The sequence below is a fragment of the Ylistrum balloti genome, unplaced genomic scaffold (genome assembly GCF_031769215.1).
Source record: "Ylistrum balloti isolate Yb309-2 unplaced genomic scaffold, AGI_CSIRO_Ybal_v1 Utg369992, whole genome shotgun sequence".
In the NCBI taxonomy this organism is placed as follows: domain Eukaryota; kingdom Metazoa; phylum Mollusca; class Bivalvia; order Pectinida; family Pectinidae; genus Ylistrum; species Ylistrum balloti.
The window spans coordinates 937,961-946,817 of record NW_026782074.1 but is presented as its reverse complement, the minus strand read 5'-3'; positions in this window follow the sequence as shown (position 1 = coordinate 946,817).

Sequence of the window (8,857 nt, the reverse complement as noted above, 5' to 3'; positions counted from 1 at the left end):
CTTTGTGACATTTTAAAGAATTTTTTCGGTAATCTCGTCGAAACAAAATTCAGAAACATACATGTGTACATACGTCATCAAATAACAATGCAACATGAATTATAAGCCACATAAACGTTTATTTTCAAGAAATTAATGCCTGTTATTAAACGAATTAATCGGTGGAAATTTCATCGTGTAACTTATACATTTTTTTCTTTAATTTGAAAACTGATTTAATATTTGCCTATAGCGGTATCCATAACGAACAAGGTTGTATCAATCATAAACTAAACCATTTAAAAACTCTCACGTAACATATTAAGACATTCAATAGTTTAACCATGGTTTAAAATTACGTTTCACCCAAGAGCGTCTACTCAAGTCGAAGAATATGATTTATTTGACAGGGTCCATATAGGCAAACCCTTGGTAAAAGACCATATTCTTGATGACGCTCATGAAGTTGTTTTAAGAGCGGTAAAACACTTTTTTTCTGACGGCATCCGTATGAAGCTAGGTTTAATATGTTTATCTATATATATAAAGCGTCCATGGGGTATTTACAACCAATACATGTGACAGGATACAGCATACTTGCTACCACATGTGGAAAAGGAAGTTTTTCTCCTTCATTAACACATGGGGCGTTGTTCTTACAGTTGGTCCTTACTGAGTGATTTTACAACATACGTCAGTATTCATCGATATGCTCTCCGATCCGAAGAGTTTTGAAAGAAAGCAGCATTACTGTATAGAGAGAGAAATGACAGCTTTCCAATTGACATTTCATCATTGTAATTATAATGTAATTATATTGTACTGAAAGAAGTGGGGTATATTAAAGACATTTTATTTCCTTAATTGGTGTGTCTTGGTTCGGCGTGACAAGAAATACCAGTCTATAGGCTCGTTTCGTGCACACAATCACTCGCGAATCTTGTAACATAATACTGTCCTTATTTACGCCACAGGTAAATCACAGGTACATACTTTTTCTATCAAGAGCTATTAAAATACAATATATAATCTCTTTGTATAAGAAATCATATAACAGACTGATTGTCCATACAAATATATATATACGAATAGAAAACACATAATCAAATTCAGATGAGAAAATCAACATATCGATATTTAAATAATATGGATAAATTTACTCGTGTAGACTCACTCTATACACACTGAACTCGTTTGAAACCCGAGTGAGATGGATTATGAATGTGACACGATCGTCAGGGTATAGGAAATCACGACTGTTTAAAAAGTGCTGTGGAAACCAGCTTGCGCTCCATTGTGCACGCCGTTCAAACCTATCACCAATATATCACACTACAAGCGAGTGTATTAGAGTGAGCGATCCACCCAGTGATTACAGAAAAAGAAAACATATTTTGACTTTACTTTTATGTTTCAGACCTGTTAGCAGATGTATGGCACGAGATGGTTGTTGACGCGTATTGACCGATAACGGAAAGTATTTAATTGTGTCATTCAGCGAATGTTGGCTTAACGGGAATTTGATTTTGGAGAAAACAGTTTTCATTTGATGACGATATATATACAGGTGAGTTCTACATGTTATCTACTCACTTGTGATATATCCACTGTAGCTATTGTACATACATCTCTGATGTGAAGAATCATCTGAGAAGTACGCTTACTTGATAATGTGTTTGGCTGACATTTAACATGCAGTAACTTTTCATGAAGCAAGGTAAGTTGACATGGTAACTTAGTAGCTAGGTAAAGTATAATTAATTCCTCGCTGCACATCTGCTGTACAGATTGTCATGTTACTGTACACGCGTACTATGTATCAGGTGGTATTTAGAAACTAAAATGAATATAAAAAGATGTCGGTATACACAAATACAACGAAATGCGCTACATTAACACCGTGATAATTACTGCGCAAAAACATGAATTATGTATATAAACGTGATTGAAACAGTTTCAGATCTTTCTCTGTGACCAGAAAGTTGTACAAAAGACAAACAAAAAAGTAAATTATATGATAAACCACGATTTATAATGCATTTAGTGTAGTAAACTGTTAACTCATCCAATGGCCTTTAAATCTAAAGAGAAACGTATTTCCTTATTATTGCTTTTTATTTTTGTATTTCGTATATAAAGACAACAGGTGCTATGTGCTTATATGCAACGTTAGCCTCTGTCTTTACCGGTGTTAAATGACTTGTATACTATTCTTATTGTACTAAGCCTAGTCCTGACAAATTCCTGACACGTCAATGACAAATTAAAATTCACAAAGTCAGAGTTGAAGAATTTTAAACATAACAATTGGAGTAGGATTTGTTGCGTAATCCATTAACATAAGAAAACCATAAAATGCCAAAATGTTATGATTAAAGTAAACGATTAAGTCAATAAAACGAAGTATTGACATCTTAACTGTCATCATACAGTATAAACACAGAATAAGGAAGTTAGTAACATAGCAAGATTAAATGACACATCATCACAACATACCGTATAAACCTCAATATTAAAGTCTCCTTTAACAATGTCAATACACGCAAATGATACCTCTTTATTTATTGTCAACAAACAAAATACTGTTGGAACCTTATCCAAACGCGTGAATACAATATGATGAAGGCGTTTCACAATTGTAAACATACCTTGATGGATTTTCCTCAAAGAACACAAACACAATGAGTGATTTTCATCACAGCGTAAACACGCGATAAAAGATTTTCATCAGACACCATAAACACCCAGTAATAGATGTTCATTACATAGCGTAAACACAAAGAGATGAAGATTCGTCAAGGCAGAATCTCATATACATTTGGTCTGACAGCAATGGAATTGCTCTACTAGAAAGTATACATAATTTATCATCTATGTAACGTTTTAAGAATCAAACTCTATTCGTTCTAATTATAGGTGTATATTTTCAACATCTTCTTTTAGATGTATTTCCAGTCCTGATTTGAATCTTATGTTTGCCAACTATTTGTTCGTTTCCTATAAAAACATGAGGGAAAATATACGTAGACTAAAATAAATCGAAAAAGAATGACTTCAATATGTATTCCACGTTAAGTTCATGAATGAACTTTTGTTAGATAACTGCTAAGGAGCCTTGCTGAGGAATTTTGTCATATCTAGACATCTGGCCTATCAGACAAATAATCGTCTACATAAGACAATCCCCGATCTTTAGCAGTTTCTTCCTGCCTTTCTTTGGTTCAGTTAGACAGTGTATTGCAAACCAATGGTCATATATGTTGTGAACAGTTTGTGAACGCTGTAGAATTGATCACCAAACGATACTTGTTCATCCGAGCGATTAAAAACAAGATCGATTAACTTTGCAAATATAGAGTGATTAAATTTATACGACCTCGGGACAACAATTAATCATATTAAATTTTCCGCTTTTCTTGATAACAAACGGAACATGTCATTTTAAAGAAACGCTGTTTCTCTGTAATTAACATTTAAATGTAGTAATGTTTACGTATCTATCTAGACACGTGATTTACTGTTATTTGTTCAGGAAGTCACTATTTACCGAGATTATATGGACAATACTAACCGGTTTTTAAAAGCGATAAAACGATCAAACAAGATTCTATAGAGTGATTGTTAAGTAACTAATTACAAATCTATACACACAGCTTACTCATTTTAAACTCGTGGTAACGTCTTGTTTGAATCCAGGTAACAGAAAATTACAATAACCACATTTCATATTTTGTTTTAACGGAAACATTAGAGGAATACAACTTTGTACACAAAACAATAATCTTAACCTTAAACCGATTAAACAGTTATAACTTTCAAATGAGAATGTATGGAGATAATATCCGGGTATTTCAATAAAAACTAAACGTTATAAATTTAGGTTTCCTGATCAATACAAAAATAATCAGCATCAGTTTTATTTGTATATATACCAAATCGATTGTAAGAATTTTCTCAAACTTTCAAATACCCAGTTGTCGAATTGAGTCTTTGAATCACGAATTTTAAAGATGTCCACCAATCGGACGACACTTTGTGGGCGTGGCTTTTGCATCTCTCTTTGACTCAGCCAGTGATGAATTCATGTTAATTCTCTCGTTTTTTAATTGGTTTTATATTGATTTATAACTCGTATATCCACGATGATAATTATGCTGTAAATATCACGCATGATATACATGGTATGTCCCGGGTGTACAAAGATAGTAGTGAGAGGTATTAGATAGCTAAAGTTTTCACAGTTGCTTAACTTTGAGGAAGTACACAAAGTCTAATCGAATGATCCAAACACTTGTACTTTATTTACCTTTCTAATACATCTATATATATATATCGCATTCAATTGATATCCTTATTCATAACATTTGAAGTTTTAAACATTATCTGACTACATACCTGCCCCCTTGTATTGACACAATGTACAACGTGTGTCCATGGGTATGTTACTACTCAATGTCAGTACACATCAAGATATTAAATATCAGCAGACTCCCACGAGGATTAAAATGAAACGAATACATATCAAAACTGCTGTTTTAAAAAATTGAATGATGATCAGAAACTACATTTTACACTCGAAGTAACCCAGATAGTTAACTTTAGACGTTTTAGAAAATCCAATACAATTATCAGGTAGTGCGTGAACATGTGAATAGACAGAAAATAAAATATATACGATAGCGTCGACAAGAACAAACAAGCCAAGCTCATACCTGAAATATTTATCATTAATGAATTTTTTGTGAAACACAGGCATTTTTCTCGGAAATAGAACTATAAATGTAACTCAATTTTGATGAAAATGCTATTGATCTAATCTTACCAGCTGAACAAGTAATATTATTAGATACACTAACAATGAATATTAGCTATGAATTGATAAAATTGGAAGGTAGTTACTTTAGATCGTCCACGTAGTTATTTTCAGGGATGATTTAATGGTGTTTAAATATCAAAAACGCAATTTTAGATTCATTGAAGCTTTTAAATAAATAGCGACAGTAAAATACTGAAATATATTACAGTGATTAAAAAGTGAAGTAACGTGAATGTATGCTGCTTTCAGACAATTTCCCTGCCAGGCGGATTGTAATAATTGGATGTTGGATTTATTTATGGAGATCATTTGAATATATGGCTATTCTTATTGAACAGAAGGGTATACACCCAATATCTATCTGGCAGTTTTATTAGCCAGTAGCATTATCTTCACTGCAGAAAACTCCTTCTAATATCAACGATTTTATAGAGAGTTCTGTTAACTTATCAATAGACTCCAGCATAAAGAAGCTTACATAAACACTAAATGATTCTACATGAACAATATTGATTTAATCTCACTTCTAGGATATTTCAAATTCCTGAGTCTGTTGTTCTCAAAATATCGTTATATACAGCGTAATAGGATTTTCTTAAAATTTCACTTCACGCTGTGAAAGTTGGGAAAACCAATACGAAACACTTAGTACTTTACATAGAAATATGTTTCCAGGTTTAAAACTTTCAGGGGTTTCAGTTGATATTTTCAAGTTATTTGGCAGAGACTGATAGACTACCAGTGTATTTCAGGAATTTTCAAAGTATTAACCCTCAACTCATTCAGTGTTAAGCCTCTTATCACTGACAACTCGTGAAAGAACAGACAGCTATATGATAAAGTTTAATGCATTTCCTGGAGCCTATTCTAAATTTGTATCGCTCTGCGTGTTTATAACACAATCCTTAATATATAGCAACTCGTTTTGAATTACCGCTGGATGTTCTTTTACGTTCTGTAACATCCGAGAATCGGACATCTGCAATCACATTTTGAATAATACAATAAAATACTTCATGTTTTATTGGAAAGTTCTATATTTTGAATATATGTGAATGTGAGTGTAGCAGAACAAATGGGACACTACTACAACCTGATGAGGATTGACTAAATATGGCTTTTGATTATGTTAATATTAAATCCTTTCTGTATATTTTCTAAATTTAGTAGATAAGACATTCCAATGTATGCCTACCATACAAGTGCGTTGTCAGTATTTTACATCTATTTGTAAAGAGTAAACATTGACATGTGGTTTTAGGCCCTAATGATAACTTGTCATGAAAGGGTCGGAGAGAGTCTTCTATTACCGAATGATATAAAAAGCCCAACAACACAAGGCATGCTGTAATAAATAAAGTTTTTTAATACCTTTGTGGTTTTGTCAATACTTTATGTTATCGTCAATAGACTTTCTATTCAGTAAACGGGTTAAATTACAAAATGTGTTCAATGGTCGCGGATGGAAATCCATCACTTTCACTTTACTCAATAACTAAAGAAATTGCGAAGTCTTTAACACTGCAATGCTTTGGTCGTGGTGATTTTAACTGAGGCATTTGACACCACTTAAACATATTTACATAAAAGACATATAATGCCAATAAAAGATCAAAGAACTTTAATGTCAACATATCCATTACCCTGTCTGGCTGTTTTACATCAGTAACGTATCCTGATTATATTACAAAAATCAACAAATCGTAAAACATATTTAATATTGTCATGATATGGATTCATCTTGAGAAAGCTTATGTTTATCGCCACAAAAAGTAACGTGACAGGTGGATAATATCTTTACCAACTTATATAGCTTGGTAAAAAACTAAAACAAACAAAGAACAAAAATATAATACCAACATGTGAACATGATCTTAATCCAAATTTAGATTCAGTAAAGCTGAGGTGAATATTAACAAAAGAATGCTTTAAACGGATATTCCTGACAAATAACAATGAGAATATTACCATGTGTTCAGAAAGAGTAAGCGTCTTTTGCCTCACCGACAACACTCCCCATGATAAACCTGTTAAACCAAAAAGATATTGGAAAGAGGCAGCACTGACAGTAATTACTGATCGTAGGCAGCACTGACAGTAATTACTGATCGAAGACAGCACTGACAGTAATTACTGATCGTAGGCAGCACTGACAGTAATTACTGATCGTAGGCAGCACTGACAGTAATTACTGATCGTAGGCAGCACTGACAGTAACTACTGATCGTAGGCAGCACTGACAGTAACTACTGATCGTAGGCAGCACTGACAGTAATTACTGATCGAAGGCAGCACTGACAGTAATTACTGACAGTAGTCAGAACTGATAGTAGTTATTAACATTAGGTATAGACATAAGGTAAAAACATTAGTTATTACTGACCGTAGATAGAGCTGATAGTGACAACCAGCAGAACTGATAATGCTTACTTACAACCAGCAGAATTGATAGTAATTACTGACAACCAGCAGAACTGATAGTAATTACTGACAACCAGCAGAACTGATAGTAATTACTGACAACCAGCAGAATTGATAGTAATTACTGACAACCAGCAGAATTGATAGTAATTACTGACAACCAGTATACCTGATAGTGATTACTGACAACCAGCAGAACTGATAGCAATTACTGACAACTAGTTTTAACTTGCCAAACGTTTTAGTTAATACGTTGTAGGAAATCAATCAACTCATTTTGCCAATGCATAAATATATTGATACGGATGCCAGTCTCTGATTTCGTTTTTAACATCTGATTACACACAATTTAGACGGCTTGAAAATGAGATAAACTAAAACCGAAATCTGCCTTCTCATTCCCGTAGTTTTGTGCAGACCAAATGATAGAGAAGCTTAAACTGAAGTTCTACTTTTCTAAAGAAGATACTATTAAAACGTTTGAATAGATTTTAAATGTTTTAAGTATAAACCATTCATGTAGGAACACTGACGAAAATAGGAACCATGATACCTGAATTTCTTTGATTTCCTAAGGGCTCTTCATTGTCCCGGAAAATCTTGATGCAAAGCCAAAAATTGATTTTACGCCTGAACAGGTTGGTTACACTCGACGTCATTCCAACATGACAGATACACATTAAGATAACACACTAGTATTCGTATTTCAAGTGCATTACACATTTCTTACGTAATTGAAGGATTTTATAATAATTAGAGTAATTATATCAAACATATATCTTATAAAAGTATCGCTGATATCAATGTTCATGTCTGCATGTGTCGCTTACTGGCCTCCACCAACAACGTCTAACCGGAAGCCTTTCTTCATAAATATTAATTTAACGACATAATTAACTTTTAAATGTAAACGGTTTTGCGTACTTAATCCGTACATTTGATCGGAAATCGCTACCATCGTACTAATGATTGTAATCAAAACATCTTTACTGACAATAGTTCATGGTAACGTCAAGAAGTAACACTGAACACGGTCGTACATGAGAGCGGTAATCCTAATGTAACACGCCTGGTTATGTTGTATAACACTTTGTCGGAAGCGCTATTTTAAATGTTATTAACCACAGTGTACCAAAACACTTTGTGCGCACATCTTGCAAACATCGTGCGGATGACGTCCGCACACACGCACTAAATAGTATCTAGCACATAACTGTGCGAGAGGATCGTACATTTTGTGCGATTTTTTAAAAGTGGTTGGTTAATATTACGGATTGAAAATTCAATGGAAAACTCGTGTAGTTATTCCTAAAAAGCAATCAAAGACGTATTAAATCTGATTGGTGATTATTGTCATTTTTAATTCGACAAATAACACTGAACGCTGTATCAACTTGTCTTCAATCGCATAGTTTTACACCTCAGCGTGTGGTGAGTGGTGTGCCTCGGCCAAAAAATGCCTGTATACTGATGCATACGTGACAGGTTAAACGGCGGATCTCTTTGTTATAGATTAAGCCTAATTTTTTCCTATAACTGGAAAATAGAATAATTTCTTAATTATCTATATTGCGTAAACGTATATTTGATAATTGATAAACCTTCAGATTTTATCTATACTTCCAACATCAAATATTCACA